Here is an 18,156-nt window from a genome sequence, read left to right on the forward strand (position 1 = left end):
TCACAAAGGCAGGTGGGTGAATGGTATCATCCATTTTTTTCATAGGGAAGCTAGGTCTGAAAGGTTAAATGCTATATTTACTCTCAAACCACATGTATCTCCCCCTCTAAAAAATAGTCCTCCCAAATTAGGCTGCATGCCTTAAGTGGAAAATCTGATTTTTCTTTAGTAGAAGCATGGAGAGGCAGGACTGCAAAATGGCCGATAGCTTCTGTCTAAGGCAGCCAACAGAGGTGAAGTCCAGTGCTAAGCCTTTCACAGTTGTTCTCCAACTGGCAACAGTTTTTGGCTGAGCTGCACCCCATCATCCCCATTACCATGGTGTTAAGGTGGCCATCATAGAGGACAGTCTGGTAGTCCTCTGTCCTCTATTGATACGAAACTGGATGCCTTTATGTCGTCTATTTTTCTCTCTTGGAGAGACATAAAGGCATTGGGTTTTGTATCAATAGAAGACAGAGTAGCAGAAAACCAGAATGTCCTCTATGCTGGCCACCTACGGTGTTGTGGGAGACCAGCAAATTTGATTTAAATTCTGCATTTCCTAAACTTGGATGCTGTGTTTTGTTCATTTGGTACTTCTGCTGATACTTTTTTCTGTATGTCCAAAAAAAAAAGGGGAGGGGGGCAGGTTACAAAGTTTGGGACTAGATTTTCATGTGAAAGGCAGATGCACAGTGCAGATGATGATTAGGTAGGCAGAAAAAGGTTTTTAACCTAGCACTGCATTTCTCCAGTCCTGGACCCAGATAATCTAGCCCTGTGCTGTCAGTTAGAGCAGCCCTATCATATGAGATGTTGATCCCCTCTTGCAAATTCCTTCCCTTTCCACTGGAGTTTAACACCTTGCAAGATCACCCTTCAGAGAATTCTCTTGTGAAAATCTTTCTCTGGGAAAGTGCAAGCGTGAGAACTTAAAAGACGGCTGAAAAGTTGTTCTCAATCTGTTAACAGCTTGCGACTAATTCTTTGCTCTAGAAGCCACCTACGCATCCTTTGATCCTCTGGATCATGTTGTACACATAAGAGGTCCAGTCAGATGCCTGATGAATGCGTTTGTGGCTGACTAGCCCAATTTGAAAGCAAACTTGTAACAAGTTTCACAGATCCATGTGTTGTCTGAGTTGAAGCCCAAGTTGACAGCATGCTCCTTTCTTCTTTCTTGCTTTGCTTCCATCTTCTGGATCAAAGCCGCTTCAGTGCCAGATGTTCCCGCCAGATTGGACGGGATTCTGCACACTCCTTTCAGCTTTTTATGTCGATGTTGAACAACTTCATATAATTTTTGCACACATTGTGGTACCACCAGAGAGGGCAACCCCACTTTCTAGAGCTGTCTTCAATCTTGCTAGGTAAAAAAATGTAGGGGATATAATCTCCTCCAATCCATCTTGACCTCTTCCAATCCATCGCAGCATGGCCGATCCATGCTGAACTTCCTGATAGTAGTTACTAAGTGCCAATGAAGCATAGAAGGAAAATAAAATTAGTGTTTCAGAAGACAGGTCAAATTAAATAAGTTATTATTTATTTTTAATATATTTTAATAACTTAGTTTCTTCCTAAGAATTCCATGAAGAATTGTGCAGTAGGTCTCTGATGCAAGCAAAAACCATCTAGGAATATAGAGGATGCCATCACGTTCACTTTGTGGGGAAATTCTCCTTCCTGTGTCACACTACATATATAGATTTCATAGACATCAGGGCTGGAAGGGACCTCAGGAGATCATCGAGTCCAGCCCCCTGCCCAAAGGGCAGGAAGTCAGCTGGGGTCGTAGGATCCCAGCAAGATAAGCATCCAATTTGCTCTTGAAGGTGTTCAATGTAGGTGCTTGAACCACCTCCGCTGGCAGACTGTTCCAGACCTTGGGGGCTCGGACAGTAAAGAAATTCTTCCTTACGTCCAGCCTGAAACGGTCTTGCAGGAGTTTGTGACCATTTGACCTAGTCTTCCCTTGGGGCGCTCTGGTGAACAAACATTCCCCCAGATCCTGGTGGTCACCCCGATAAACTTATAGGTGGCCATCAGATCACCCCTGAGCCTGCGCTTTTCCACGCTAAGGAGTCCCATGGCTTTCAGCCTATCATAGTAAGATCTGTTTTCCTGCCCCCGATCATGCGCGTGGCTCTCCTCTGGACTCTCTCAAGCTTCTCCACATCCTTTTTGAATTGTGGAGCCCAAAACTGGACGCAGTACTCCAGCTGCGGCCTCACCAAGGCCGAGTACAAGGGGAGAATGACGTCCCGGGATTTGCTCAAGAAGCATCTATGGATGCAAGCCAGCGTTTTGGTCGCTTTATTAGCCGCAGCATCGCATTGCAGGCTCATGTTCATCTTGTGGATGAACATACATATCATATGTATGTTCTGCCTTCATCCCATGGGAGAGGCCAGGAAGTCTTCCATTCCTTCCGTGGAGGAAGAAGTCCGAGTCGAGAGGGGGGGGGTCACTTGAAGAACATTGGAAAGAGAAGCATACATGCACGGAGGGAAAGGTTACTTGTCATTTATCTGAAATCAAACCCAAGTTCTTGGCAGGAAAAAAATTATGGCATTAAACCTACCATGTCACTGTGCTCCAATATGAAACCAGCTCTTTTCAAAGAAAATGAAAAAGATCTCTGAAATTACTAGTAACAATAAGTCTGATTTCAGATATTCTTGACCTGTACTTTAACCCAAAGTCATAGGCAAGGAGGAGCAATCCTCCATCACACTCATCTTCACAGAAAATATAAAGAAACCAGATGTCTTAACAGATTCCCTCTTATTTTTTTTAAATGTGTTTTAAAGGTAATTCTAACATTTTTCCTGTGATGAATGCTCCCTTCACATTATATGGTATTGTGAGAAAATGGAGACGCAATATTAGCTCAATTTAAAATTGGACTATGATTCAGGTGTAAGTAAAGGGTTTTTCTTTCTCCTATTCTCCCGTGTTCTTTTCTAAGTGCCAGGTTCGCACAAAATTGGGTTCTCTTTGGATTAATACATTTGAAAATTAAGTTGATTTATAACCAATTTTCTCCTCATTTAAACAGCGACCTGCAAGTGTTACTCTAGGGACCAAACAGGATCAGAGAAATTATGTGGTGTTCGAGTTGCTCAGTGAAGCAGAATCACTCTGAAACATGTGCATATGGTGCTAGGTGCTTTAGGGATCAAACTAATATGTTTACCTTGTTGTACGTTCTTCTCCGCGGTTGGAAGCTATACGTTCTCCTTAGGGATTATAAACCAAGCAAACCAGTGCTTAGATGACTACAGAAATATATATCTTTTCCAAGACTTAACTCGGCATCTAAAGCTTGCATTGTGCCAACACCGAATGTATTTGTTGGCACATGAAGGTAAGCTGCCCTAACATTTGGCTGTTCCCCACCTCAGCATCAGATGAAACTGGGCAGCAAAATTATCCTCAGTGTTGAAATGCAAGATGTATTTAGAGCTTCTAGCCAGATGTCATCTCTGTATTTAACTTGTTTTAAAAAAAAATAAGGCAAACCTCTAGAGAAACCTATCTTTCACCTCGCAGAAAACCTCAGTATCCATTTTTGTGGGTTCACATGGAGGGGGAAAAATCCTGCTTTTAGGGTTTACAGTGAGCCAGTTTATGCCTCTGGTTATGTACAGCAGTGTCACTCCTTTTTAGTTAATTTTTGAAACCAAGAAGAAATGTGCCAGGGCCATATTTGCACTGTCGCATAGCTCTGATAGTGAGCCATAGAATCATAGCAAATTAGGATTGGAAGGGACCTCACGAGGTCACATCGAGTCCAACTCCCTGCTCGAAGCAGGACCAGCTCCAACTACATCATCCCAGCCAAGGCTTTGTCTGCCTGGGTCTTAAAAACCTCCAAGGATGGAGATCCCACCACCTCTGGCTGTGTCCAGCTGAGCGTGGCCGTGCGGTACGTGGCGCCCATCTGTGGCACCACATGCGGCACATGCAGGCATTTCCCATGCTGCTACCTTGCAGGGTAAAAAAAAAACCTGAACAGAAAAAAGGCAGGGTGGTGCAGGTGGAGGCAGCACACACCACCCAAACCTGAAGCCTGGCCAGTCCGAGCCACACTCCGGCTGCCGACCAGGCTGCTAACTGCAGGCGTGGCTGCAGCTTCCCCAGGTAAGGCTTCTGGGGCCAGCACAGTTGTTGGCCCCAGCCTCCCCTACCCCACCCAGGGTAACCTGCCACGCAGCAGAAGGCACATGACATGGGTCTTCCCTGGGGACAAGTGGCAGTGGCACAAAGTGTGTTGCTGCTAGTTGTCCCTGGAGAAACAAACGTCCATGCTCCTTGCCCGGATGTGGCCTCTGTAGGTAGCTTGTTGCAGTGTTTTACTATCCTTATAGGACCGATATCCAACCTAAACTTCCCTTGCTGCAACTTTAATGCCACTGCTCCCCTTGATGTCATCTGTCCCCCACTGAGAGCAGTCCAGCTCCATCCTCTTTTGAAACCCCCGCTCCCCCTTCAGAGGTTAAATCCCCTCTCAGTCTCCTTTTCTTCAGACTAAATAAGCCCAGTTTCCTCAGCCTGTCCTCATAAGTCATCCCCCAGCTCCCCAGCTATTTTTGTTGCCCTCCACTGGACTCTCTCCAATTTGTCCACATCTTTCTGTAGTAGAGGGTGCAAAACTGGACACAGGACTCCAGATGTGGCCTCTCCAGTGCTGAATAGAGGGGCAGAATCACCTCCCTCACTCTGCTAGCAACTCTCGTACTAATGCAGTCCGCTATGCCATTAGCTTTCCTCACAGCAAAGGCACACTTTGGGCTCATATTCAGCTTATGAATGAGCCACATCTTACAGGTCCCTGTCCTTTGGCTGTATGTCTGTAACAAGGACCACAAAAATTATGAACATTTATCAGATTGCCTAATCAGCGTCAATGGTGTTCCTGTTACTGAGCGTCCACTTTCACAATTGGCTCAGTAAGTTCCTCCAAACCAATTTAAAAAAGAATTTGCCTTGTTGTTTGGTTAGTATAAGTGCTGCACACAGCAAGAATACCTTGAATGGCTTGCTGTATATATCCACAGCAGGAAATTTACTGCTGTTGGCTACCTGAAGTGATAATGCATGCTTGGAAGAATGAGCTTAATGAAAATGTTTAGGATATCAAATTCAACATTAGGGATTGTTAGAAAAACACTTACCCAGAAAGTAAGGGCAGTGCAGCAATGTGGTATGTTGCCATAGAAAAAGTCCACCTTTAAAGGAATTGTCTCCAAAAGTTATCATAAAGTATGAATACTTAAAATCTCAGAAACACAAGCATGGGAAAACTGCACTGATTATTGCTGATTCAAATGCTTTCAGAAGTTTGTCTTTCATTATTGAATAGTTGGCCTAATTAACATAATGGAACAGCATCACAAAACAGCGAAGTTGGTGAGCTGATTTTGACAGCAGGCACGAGTAATCAAAAACTGCCTTTAATGTAATGATTTTGGTCACTTTTTAAAAAATATATATATTCTGTAGTCATGGGAGAGGAACTTTCCTGAATGTGTAGGGCTAGATTTTTTTCAGAAAAGCTCAGCTCCCATTTTGGCACCAGAATACATGGTCAGACTGTTCAAGGAACAGTCATGCTGGATGCTGAGATTTTTTTTGGCCTACAGTTACTGCAGTCTGGTGTGTTTTGAATTTCAGATACGTTGGGAACCAAAGAATCAATATCGCTAGAAAGTGCAGGCCCTAAAAAAAATTAAAATGGCCATTTATTTGTGCCCCCAAATATGGTTTTAGGGCACCCGGCTGCTTTCTGTACCAAGTAACTTCCTGCAGAGACTAAATGTTTACCTCTGTTATACCTGTCTCTGAGTAGCCAAGTTGTACTTTCATTCACTTTTCCAAGGAATAATCAGTCAACAACATGCACACAAGGAGCCAAAGCCTCTGGGCTGTGGAGCACCTGCAGTATTGTAGGCAGTTCTGCTGGAGACGTTGCATGGTGTTTTACCTTAGGGTGGAAAAGGACAAAGGGCCACGACACAGGTTATTCTTAGGACGACTTAATTCTGCTTAACTGTGTTCCAGCAGTAAAACATGTGCTAAGTGTGATCGCATCATAGCAAAGTTATGACTTTTTGGAGGAGGAGCTGCAATGTAGCACACGTTCAGCTGTCATCAGACTGCTCCACGGAGGTGACACAAGTTCAAGTCTCCGGTGCGGTGTCAGGGCTGATGTTTGGTCCCAGCCCCGGCACTGCAGCAGGAGTGGTTCGAGACTCCCACGTGGAGCCGGGGCTGAGACCAACAATAAGCAGGTCGACCATGTTAGAGATCACAGTCAACATTACCATACAACTGCTCAGAGCACGTTCTAACTTTAATACCCCACAGATTTAACAGCAGCTAAGTGTAACAAGGCCTTAAAGGTCATGTTAAAGCTTTTTATTCCATGATGCATAACATGTTATTTTATACCTGGTTTTGCACTATGCAAGACCTCTGAAATGCACAGCCTCTTTATTCTTGCATCCTTGATTGTAATGGATAAAGAAAGTCATTAATAAGGTTCCAGAGTGTAATTGTGGGATAGCTGTAGGTTCTGTACTCTTTCCATCAGAGCAATAATGGGACCTAATCCAAAGTCCATTTAAGTTAATAGGAGTCTTCCTAATGACTTTAACTGTCTTTGGAACAAATCCATATTAAAGATAACATTTCCAAGGTAAACTGTAGAGATGCACAATCTGAGCCAAATAAAAATAAAATAAAAACCAAAGCCTTTTAACAGGAAAGAAGATAAATTGTTGGATTCACCTGTGCAAGGATGCTACCATTTTTTATATAGCACCTTTTTATAACAATTTTGCAAAAATGTAGGTTACTCCACAGTGCAAAACAGTGGAGAAATAGGCCCATTGAGTTTAGTGAGACTTAAGAACAATACAGACGCATTAGCAGTTGGGCTACATGTAGGTGAAAAGCTGCAGAGGGAAAGGAAATACAGAATTAATACAGGTTAGAAAAGTTTTGGAATAAAGACGAAAAGTGTCGGGGTAGAGTTAAGTTTTAGTGTTCAAGCTAAAGATTTAAGCCTGGAAAAGGAAACTCATTAGGTTTTGAATAGGTAACCTCTTGCTTTTTGAACTGAGAACTGTAATGCTCCCTGGTGCTTCTGTTGAAGAATGGAGCTGGAAAGAAAAGAGTAGACAATGAAATGATAGTAAGAAAGCAGTCATTGTTACAGAACAGAGTTTCCAAATTTGGGAAACTTCTATTAGTCAGGTCAAGAACCTCAGAAAGGGGCTTAAAAGCCAAGAAACGTGAAAGCTTTATTTCAGAGTTCAAACTGTGATTCCACTTTCCCTGACATTTTTATACTTTTTTTTAAATGTACAGAATTTTAAACTTATTTTATGTAAGTCTAGTGCCGCTGCTTATCCAACACTCTTGTTGTCATCATTCACACCAATGTGTGTTACTGCAGAGACACCCCACGCATACATCGCAGAGGAAGAGAAAGCTTCAGGGACAGTTATGCCCACTTGGAAGCCCTGTGCAAGTGGGATGCAGCACCTGCTGAGCAGCTAGTGCCTGGAGGTGTTGTCCCTCTGGTGTGTGTGTGGGGGGGGTACTGTTATGTGGTTAATGCTCCTTTGACTAAAGGTGGCCAGTAGTCTCTTGAGGGCAGGTGTCTCTGAGCTGAGGGGGGGCACATGTCCCTACTTGCCCCATGTATCCTAGAAGAACTAAATAAGATGCCTCATCTGCTGCCACTACCACTACCCGTGCTAACAGCTCTATCTCCTAATCATGGCTGCTTCCTTTGAAGACAGACTACAGCAGATGTTTGTAATTTTACCGGTGAGTGTAGCAGGACTTATTTGGAAACCTGGTATATGGTATTAAAAAGAAAACACTGTAAAGAGATACCATCAATAATTTCTTGGTAAGAATTGTATATCTGACTCTAAATACCTGAAGGGCTATTATGGAGAGGATGGAAATGAGCTTTTCTCTGTGGCCGTAGGGTACAAGACTAGGAGCAATGGCCTCAAGCTTCAGCAGGGAAAATTTAGGTTGGAGGTTAGAAGGATCTGTCTAACTATGAAGGTGGGCAAGTATTGGAACAGGCTGCCTAGGGAAATTATGTATCTCCATCCTTGGAAGTTTTCATGAACGGGTTACGTAGACACTTGGCTGGGATGGTTTAGTCTGAGATAATCCTGCCTTGATCAGGGGACTGGACTAAATGACCTCATGAGGTGCCATCCAGACCTACTTTCTTATGATCCTAACCAAGCTTTGTGCTGAAGGAGTAGCTTATGGAGAAACCATATTTTGAATTGGTAAAAAGTTAATGTAGCTTCATCAAGGCCAATGGAGCTCTTCTGGCTTTCACCAGCTCAGGAACGGCTTCTTCGAGTGAAATTTTAAAAAATACTATAACTACTCCCACTTTTGAGTGAGGCTCACGATATGATCACTTTATTTTTCATCCCCAAAAATGTTAAGATTTAAGGAAAAAAACCCAAAACTTAAAAGCCTTCCATTTTTTATGCACTCTCGTACTATGTGTTTGGCTGATGACAGATGTTAGTTCCACTGTAGTTCAGTCCATTTTTTTTTCTAGTACAGATGTGATTTAATAGATCATAAATCAATCACCACTTTTGGAATTTCAGCTAACAGATGTCCTCTTTAGAGATTTTAATATAAACACCGTTAACCCACAAATTCTTTTTTTGAAGAAATGCCAGTTGTATACAAGAATGCCAATTGGCATGGATGTTACTTGAACATTTGACTTTATTAATAGACTTTTCCCTGAATGTAATAGATTATTTTTTTTATAGAGAAGGCATGGCTGCTTTAGTTCTCCATTAGAATCCCAGCTTGCAATTTCTGTTTGCTTGCACTGATGTCATTAGCTAGAAAACAGATGCACTCAAGAGCATCAGAAATCAATCATTGCTGTTGGCACTTTAATAAACAGCTGCCTTCTTAAATGGTTTGGAATAAACACCGATCATCACCAACTCTTTTTGAAGGAAGATCAGTAGGTTATAAAACTGCTGACTAGGGGGGAAAAAACCCCTTGAAATTGTAACTCAATCAGAGGTTTTCAACTGCTTAGTCTATTTTAAACTCTGCCAAATGATTCACAGTGAAAACTTGCAAGATACGGGCTATACCATGAAATTTGTGTCATGTGGTGATGGGAATGAAACTTGCAGAACTGATAGATTTACATAAACTCTCACTCTCACTTTCTCTCAAATAAAGTCTTAATATAGGACTCGCTTGGGTCATGGAGGCACACCATAGGCAAAGTACAGTGCTTTATTGCCCCATGGCGGGTTTAGAGAGAAAATTCCTTCCTTAACACTCTGATGCTCATTATAAGCAAATCTTCATCCCTCTTTACCTGTTCCAGGGAATTAAACCCCAATCAAAGCCTTCTTATGACACCCGCTTGAGCTGAAAGATTTAGCCGAGATGTGGCAGGCAGAATTCATCATATGTGCCCCAAAAGTTGTAACTGAATATCAAGCAGTAGCCCAGGAAAATACCCCATCTCAATTCTTGTGTACTGCTCAGATTAGCTTCAACTCTACCTTGCTAAGAAGCTTATCAGCAGCCGAGATAGAAGAATAATTCCACAGTAAATGCTTCATATGGCTTAGTGACGAAAAAGGATGTGTTACAAAGTGTCCTGCTGGTGGTGGTAATCTGTTTGTTCTGATTTCCACTGATGGATATGCTACCGCTTGTCCTGTTCATCTGAAGGTGTTGCTTGTACAGCTATTGCACAATCAGCTCCTAATGGAAGCCCTTTTATGGTGTTAGCAGGGTGCCGTTGTTTAAGCCCTAACGCTGGTCTCAAAAATTCAATATTCCCGTATAATTGTTTTCATAGTGCAGTGGAAGTGTTTGTAAAATACTACTCAGGTTCATAAGGTGGAGAGGAAAGACAATTTTAAGCTCTTCAAGGCAGGGGCAGGCCTCTTTAGTTACATGTTTGTGCAATGCCTCCTACTTTGGGGTCTTGGTTCATGCCTGGGTCTCTTAGACACCACCATTAAGACTAATAACGATGATTACAACAACTGACGTTCTTAAAACTCTTTCTATATTCTTTGGAAACGTTGGGCTCGTATACACATGCAGGGAGCCGGCTCCAACACGCTGGAAATCCAGCAAGTTGGAGCACACTCAATTAATTATGTCTGCTGGAGCACCAAAATAAACGCACTCCAGCAGATCTGGTGATACATGTATCAATGTCCCCACACTGAAAAACGGTGGTGGGGCACTTTGAACTAAAGCTCATTCAATGACTTTTATTGCAAGTATCCTGCCAGCATTTTTCAGCATGGGGAATGCTTATACACATGACGCTCGGGCACTTTTAATTAAAAGCTCTTGCTAATTAAAGCCTCCCCCCACATCTCCCAGAGCACGTGTAAAAATTCCCTTGTGAATTAATCAGTGTTAGCAGCTCTGTCTACTGCCATAGCATCCACGTAGCATGGGATCTGTATAGTAAAATTTTGTTATGAAAAATCTACTTCACTATACTTTAAAAGAAAAAAGTTTGTTCTCAGTCAATATTAAGATGCTCTACTCTATAGCCACCCTGCAAAATTTCATACCCAACAATGCTTTGACAATCTTATAGGAAGCTGGAAACAAGGTTCTAGGTTGGAAAGTGTTTGGGTGATAGGCGGCACCACCACCTCTGGCTGGAATGAATTATAAATTGTGAAAAACACGTCTGCTCGTGGATGGCTAGTGGCTGTTAACCCCGTATATATAAAAGGTTCCACTTTCAAGATGCCAGCCCTTGACAGAGGCAATTTGTGTATATAATTGATTTTCAGGGCCCAGTCCAAATGCTCATAACTCTAACTACCACATGGTAGGTGCAGATCAGCTAGTTTTACGCACATATTCTCATATTTGCACCGTTCATTTGGAGGATGCTAACTAGCAACTACTAAACAACCCACTCAAGATTTTTCCTTTGGAAGATGTTTGTCGTAAGGAGGTCGGGGTGGGCATGTTAGTCCCTGCTTGGTTGATCATGTGAGGTGATGAGTGTCCACAGCTCCTACTCGTGTCAACATCCCACAAAAGCATGCCTGAGCTAATTACAATATATATAACGACGCTAAGCCAAACTCCACCTTCCCCATAGGAATATTGTGGGAGCATTTGTCTTTCAAGTTCTGCCTCTATACACTGAAGTGTTTAATGGATAGCTATGATTTTTGTTCTTGCCAACTGGGAGGGGTATTGTCATTATGTCTGATTGGCATATGCCTCATTACTCTCCAAGAACTTTTCACCGTACCTTAGAAATCCACTTAAAGTCATGGTGCATAGTTTCTAGGTTTCATTAGCTGCAACACAAAAGAAGTCGGTGCTCCTTTTTTTGTTACTAGTTGGACATTCATACAAACTAAAAGAAGCTCTCCAGGAAATGAACAGTATAGGGAGCTGACATTGAATTCTGTTATTAACACAGCTGTGCGGTGTCATGGAAGGTATAATTCAGTGCTGCCTCAGATGAAAAATAATTTCAAAGGGAAGTTTCTCTTGCTGACTTTTTTGAGTCAGCTTGCAGAATTCTGAACTCTGAATTTCAGCTCGTGTCTGAGGAACAGCAGATTAATGAATTGGCCTCGTACGGAAGATTTGGCCCTGCACTCGGGTTACCAGGCAGATCAGCTTGATGAACTGGATTAGCTTGTTTTACCTTGATTTCTTTCTTGCTTATTCTGTTGGATGGCATATGCTTCAAGAAGGTGCCCCACCTCACATTTTTGGTATAACAGCAGTTTTTAATCACCTTTGTTTTTGCCACTCTTCTCTGTTCCCTGACACCAAAAGCACACTTGAGGTCAGATTCCCAAGATGAGCACCCTATAATCTGAGGGCTATTTATATTTCCTAAATTTTTTACCCTAGCATCTATTACAATCAGGGGCTGTTTTACATTTGACGATGTTGGACATGATTTGTTGAGTTTATAGCTAACTGCTGGCCCCAGAAAGAGAGTCCTTTGATTCTGATATATTGAGATATTCTTGAGAGAGTCAGTATGACTATCCTTTTGGTAATGTCGGCACAGGTTGTTGTCAGTTGGACTGAATAAAGCAGTACATTTCTGCTGGAATCGTGCCCCATGTGCATGGAACTACAAGGTGTTAGGCTTGAGGAAAGATGCTCCTTTTTATGAAGTGGCTTTTAGATTACAATTCAGTTTTATATACAGGCTTCCATGTTTGAGGAGCGAATGTACTCCATGATGTAAGGAGCAAGATGCTCATAGTTTCTTGCCCCAATTGCATCTCCCATTATGCACTTGCAAATCACTCCTACACAGCTGTGGGCATTAACCTATTTTAAAGAGTAAAGTAAGATCAGCCAGAAAGGGATTCTCCTTAGTATTGTGCATAACACGTCTCTGTCCCGTGTACTCTGTCCCATTTCCCCTACCAGCTTAACAGGGGAGGAAAGTTTGGATAAAGATTAATGAATGAATTCTACCTCAATGCATGATAGGAATGTTGCATAAAAGCCTAAAATTTCAGATCGCTTTAAGTGCATATACCTACACTGTGTTCTTAGTGGGTAACAATGGAAAGTGGGCAACATATAAGTGAGCCTCCAGTTGTGAATATGACCCGTCTAGATGATACTAGTTTTAGTTGTTCTTCTGTAAAAATGTCTTGCGATGCTAGACCCTGTATTTATAATGTGCACCCCTGGATGCCAAACCAATGGTCGGTTCAAGGGGCATGTCTTTGGAAGCGGCACTTGGTAAACAGCAGAAGCAAACCTTTGATCTATTTTCTGCTACATTTGTAAAAATGTCTTTTAAACCAAATAAATGATTTTCACATCAGATGTGTTTAATTTAGATTTCAGTTTCAGAATATAGTAAAAATTGCACATTTCCCTTCATTGGCTCAGTTTTCAGCTCCAGCCTCTTCTTTTGGATAAGTTTTGTGTGCAGTCAGGGGCACCTACATAAAAGAGGATGATGTACCCTATCGTTCATGCACAGAGGCATGTTATTTGGGAAGCTGGGAATCTACTATCCAATTAACACATGCTAACTGAACCCCTACCTTTGTGAGAGAGCTTATAAGGAAGCATATTTTGTGTGGGCCAGAAATCTTTGTGAAAAGCAACACGCTCTGCCTATGGTGGTTTCAATAGCAAAAGCCAAAGTCATGTTGTGTTCAAGAAGAATATAATTCACAGCTCCCATCTAGAATATTAGACACTTACCAAAGTAGTAGATGCTAGGGTTTGTGAAGCTTCGGTCCCTGATTCGATTCGGTGGGCATTCGGCCTGATTGGGTGGCCGAATCACTGAATCTGGTTAGAAGCAGAGGATCCTTTAGTCTCTCCAAATTGATTCTGATCCCTCTGAATTGATTCAGAGAGATTTGAACAGATTTGGTGATTCAGACGTAGACACAGCTTTCAATGTTTTTTCTACATCCCTCTAGGTAGCAGGGGCTCTGAACGCTGCAGTGCTGGGGCAGATGCAGCGTCCCACAGAAGCACGGGGGCTGCCCAGCGCACTCAGCAGCAGACCCGAAAGTGGACCAGCACCACTTCTGGTCGACTTTCTGGTCCACCGGGGAGTGCGCAGGGCCCTCCCCCAACCATGTGTCCCCTTGGCTCAGCAACTGATGCCTCCTGGGTCTGGGGGGGCACTTGGGGTCTCCCTGTGGCAGATTGTTTTGCTGGGGGAGAGCAGGGAGGCCCTCCACATGCTCCCCAGCAGACCCAGAAGTGGAGCGGAAGTATTTCTGGTCCACTTCCAGGTTGGCTGCTGAGCATGCTGGAGAGCCTCCCCATGCTCCTATGGGACGCTCCATTCACCCCAGCACCGCAGCGATCACAAGCTGCGCTGCTACCTCAAGGTATATAGAAAAAAACTTTTAAGCTGTGCCTGTGTCTGAATTGCTGATTTGCCAAATCAGCATCGAATCATCAGATTCAGATTTGCTCAAATCAAATCAGGGACAGTGATCTGAATCAACGGATCGAATCACTTTCCCTGATTCGGGCCGATTCTGAATTGAATAGGGCTCATTTCGCACAGCCCTAGTAGATGCAAGATTTTTAAAGGAACTGCAGCAAATTTCATCTAGATACTTCCCCCATTGGCTGACTTGCTTGCGTGAAGTCAGCGTGACCTAGAATTCATGTTTCTGAACCAGACCCATTTTGTCTGCAGAAACAAAAATAATTACAGTGTGTGTATGTTATCATTGGGTGCAAAACCCAGTTCTCTAAATTGGTATAAAATCATCAGAGCTGTATCTTCATGCATTCTTAACTCATGAGAAAGTGTCACATTTGACATCAAAACCAGGTAGAGCACTTTCAACTTAGTAGGGTGTCCTTATTCAGTCATTGTTCTTTTTCACAAGGTTATCCCTTCAAAGTTTTAACAGCGTTTTTTCATTTTCCCTTTTTTTTTTTGTTTCCTCCTCCCCCCCCCCCACCACCTTTCACTCAAACTTTGATACTTCTGGCTCTCTGATCGCATGTCATGTGAATCCAGCTCCACCACGGTTGGGATGCACAAACACGAAACACCCAGACAGCTTGTATCAAAGTGAACAGGTTCCCTCACTTCACACCATGATCATTGTGTTTGCAACTACAAAGCTCCAGGTGGTTTGGAAGATAGGAACACACACTTCTAAGTTCAGTGCTGCAAGTTCAAAGTCAAATCAGTTGTTGCAAGTGCCTTTTAAGAATTTCTCTTGAAATATCAAATGCAAATCTACGTCAATAATTACCATAAAGTGAATGAATGCAACAAACCTAGACATTTTCTGTCATATGAAGGCAGGCAGGAAAGAATGAATCACTTTTGTTTCCTTCAAGTTTAGGTTCTGGTGAAAGAATGAAATCTTACCTTATCCCACAGGTCACTTTGTAGCCACTACAGCAATTGCAGGTGTAGCTTGTTCTAGACTTGACTCTGCCTTTGTTCTGCTTCCGCATAGGTTTTCATCATCAATGCAAAGTGAGGCTGAATTCACCGCTACCAGAGGTAAATGATGAGGAGCATAATTTTTTATGCTCAGAAAAGCTAAGTCAGGCCAGTTTCTTAGCTGGTGCAAAGTCCAAGCTACCTGAGGATCTGTTTCTTGTTCGACAACTCCGGGATCACAGTCATGTACGTAGCAATAAAACTATTCTTGGCAACAGCCATCCATGTTTAAAAGGTGCAGGCTGTAGCATAAAAAAACTGAAAATGGTCTCCAGGCTAGTTTGCACTAGGCATGTAGCAAATATGTAATTTCCTATATCTGTGTAAAACTTTCACTGATCGTCTTGAAAGTGGTCGCAGCTCATTACTAGCACAACAGCTGATTGAAAAATGTTTGGTCTTCATGGAAAACCTTTCACAGTTGAAATTCCAATAGCAAAATATTTTAAATGAAAATAAAAATACTTTCATTTGGAAACACCTAGGTAATGACTCGTATTCCCAGTCTGCACTTCAGACAGGACCCCCAGCAGAGCTGTATTTCCCACCATGCTCTATAGCAGGGAGGGCCAACTGGCATCACATGCACTACAAGGGCACAGACAGCCTCTGCATGTGGGATGTGACAGGGCAGGGAGCAGAAAGTTGAGCGACAGATGGGACCACGAGCAGAACAAAGAGCAGCAGTTCAGGCAGGGAGCACCAAGCAGAGCAGCAGATTGGGAAGGGGGTCAGGGTGGCACTCAGTGATGGCGTGGGGCTTACCTTATGCCACACCAACAGACTGATCCCCCTTCCTCTACAGTATCACTTCATGGCCACAGAAAGCAATGCCTCCTGCCAGGTTTTTGGATGTTGTGCTTGTGGGGAGTCCAGCTCAGAGAAACGAGATAACAAACTCCCAGGATGCACTGCAGTAGCATTACCACATTTAAATATTTCATGGTTGAGACTTTGTTACGTTTTGGTTGGAAAGCAGACATTGAGACCATTTGGGCAGAAAAAACCCCCAAGGTAGCTCATTCATTAGAATCATAGGATCAAAAAAAAAAAAAAGAGGGTTGGAAGGGGCCTCGGGAGGTCACAGCTAGTCCAACGCCCTGCTCATAGCAGGACCAGCCCCAGCGAGATTATCCCAGCCAGGGCTTTGTTCAACCAGGTCTTAAAAACCTCCAAGGATAGAGATGCCCCAACCTCTCTGTTCCTGTGCTTTACTACCCCCTACAGCCATTGCAGGGTTGTAACTTGCAATACGTCTTGGTCAAAAGTTCACAAGGTTCATCTGGGTTTTGAGGAATCCTGGACGGCCCTAGAGATGCTAAGCCATGCAAAACATGGGAGTCTCACATAGCTGTGAGTGGAATAATTCAGTGCGTGTGAGTGTATGTGTGTTCCCTCCGTACCAATAGTACTAGCATGGACATTTTCAAAGATATCTAAGGATGCATTCAATTTTCACTGCTCTTCATCTACTTTTAGACCCTTTGGAAAATCCCAGCCTAAACTCTAAATCCTTCCTAGATGTTTTCTGAACAGCTCAGATCAATGATTACACATGAAATTAATTTTTCACAAATAGCATATAAGATTTAATTACAAGGAACCTTTTTCTGTTATTTTTCTGTTATTGAGGGATTGACGTGTGGGACCCCCTCCCTTCATTTTAATGAGGAATGAACAGAGAGGTGTCTAAGCATTGAAAGGGTTTTAATTAGAAATGTTACCTGTAAGTACATCTAAACAGTTGGTAGCAAAGTCATGGAACACTTCTAATTATAATCATCATTTTGTGTTTTCCTCGGGTAACACAGCTCATTAATTGTTTTTAAGAAATCAAGGCTAGCATTCGATACTACTGTGCTATAGAAAATTCAATTTCCACTGATAGAGCTACAGAAGTATTATGGACTGTTTTATATTAATTGCATTTTATACACACAAATATTGGTAAGCTACTTTCTATAAATAAATTAGATTTCATACTCCAAATTCTTTGGTACAGCAGTTTCAGCTGCATGTGCCAAGTTTACAGTAGCTTTTTCCAATCAATTCTGTCAATGGGGTTTTTTTTCTAAATTTCCACACCTCCATTTGCACATGTTTAAAAGCCTTCTGTTTGTGTACAAGTCACTGTTTCTACTTAGTTGGGGTAATTGGAGACCTCACCCCTCCATTTGAGTGCACAAATGTGGATTCTACACAAATAAATCAGTCCATGTCCAAAACTGGAGCGTGTAGCTTTCTAAACCCACTGAATGCTTGGCCCTTGGAAGTTGAAAGATTGTTTCAGGTGACAGGATTAGAAGAGGAGGTCCCAAGAGATGTATGGGTTGGAAAGAAAGCAGGCTGGTATTTGAAGCAGCATATGGAACAGAATGGGGAGTAAGAATTGATGAGAGCAAAGGAAAAGTCAGCGAAGATTCATTTTCTGAAAAAATGGATGTTATTCCTAATTTCCCCTTATGCTTTAGTAGGACAACCACCATCTATCATGGAAAGCAGAGAGCAAAGTGCCGGGAAATGTGGTGAGCACAGAGAAGGGCCATAGAGAATTCATTCATGGCAGTCCTAAGAAAAAAAGTTTAGTGTATTCAGACAACAGAAATCAGAGACAAGATTGTCTGCTAGAGTTCAATGTAGCGCAGCGCACAGCTTGCAGCCCAGATGGAGTGGGACCAAAGGTGCAGGATGAGGATGCTGTCTTTGCTGAAATAAAGGAACATGGGCATCCCCAGGAACTTCTTTGTTTCACATCAGCCTCATCTGGGCTACTAGGAAATTCTTCTCCCCAAGACCCGCCTTTGGCCTTCTCTATGTGATGAGGTTCGCGAGTGAACGTGCTTTAGGTGTCTCTTGCCTTTGTCCTGAGCAGTTCTTGTAGAAGGGAAATTTTCTCTCAGCTGGCTTAGAAATAAAATGCACAGGGAATCCTGATTCTGTTGTGCATGAGGAGGAGGATTATTGTCCCCAAACCAAAAAAAAAAGCAATGCACTGCATGATCTCGGATATCTTGCTTCCCATATGTGTTCAACATGCTGTGTTGACATGGGAACCATGGTATCCATTGTAACCATAATCATACCTAAGATGAGGGACTAGAAGATCTCTGCTCTGGTACCAGCCAAGGTCTGTAACCTTAATGTATGTAATAAATTATTGAAAG

The 18,156-nt window shown here is 42.6% G+C and overlaps 1 long non-coding RNA gene across 2 annotated transcripts in view; it reads right to left on the reverse strand.

The window, feature by feature from the left end:
• The window catches only part of LOC149856760 (uncharacterized), a 65,742-nt gene extending 50,553 nt beyond the window's left edge, over positions 1–15,189 (reverse strand). For both annotated transcript variants that reach the window (XR_016444453.1, XR_016444454.1), the window contains exons 1-2: positions 14,915–15,189; positions 13,264–13,353 (exon numbers count right to left, since the gene is read on the reverse strand). This is a non-coding gene — a long non-coding RNA (uncharacterized LOC149856760). The remainder of the gene's footprint in view (positions 1–13,263; positions 13,354–14,914) is intronic.
• Between the last annotated feature and the right edge of the window lie 2,967 nt (positions 15,190–18,156).

The sequence above is a fragment of the Crocodylus siamensis genome, chromosome 10 (genome assembly GCF_052110815.1).
Source record: "Crocodylus siamensis isolate JL-2025a chromosome 10, ASM5211081v1, whole genome shotgun sequence".
Lineage (NCBI taxonomy): Eukaryota > Metazoa > Chordata > Crocodylia > Crocodylidae > Crocodylus > Crocodylus siamensis.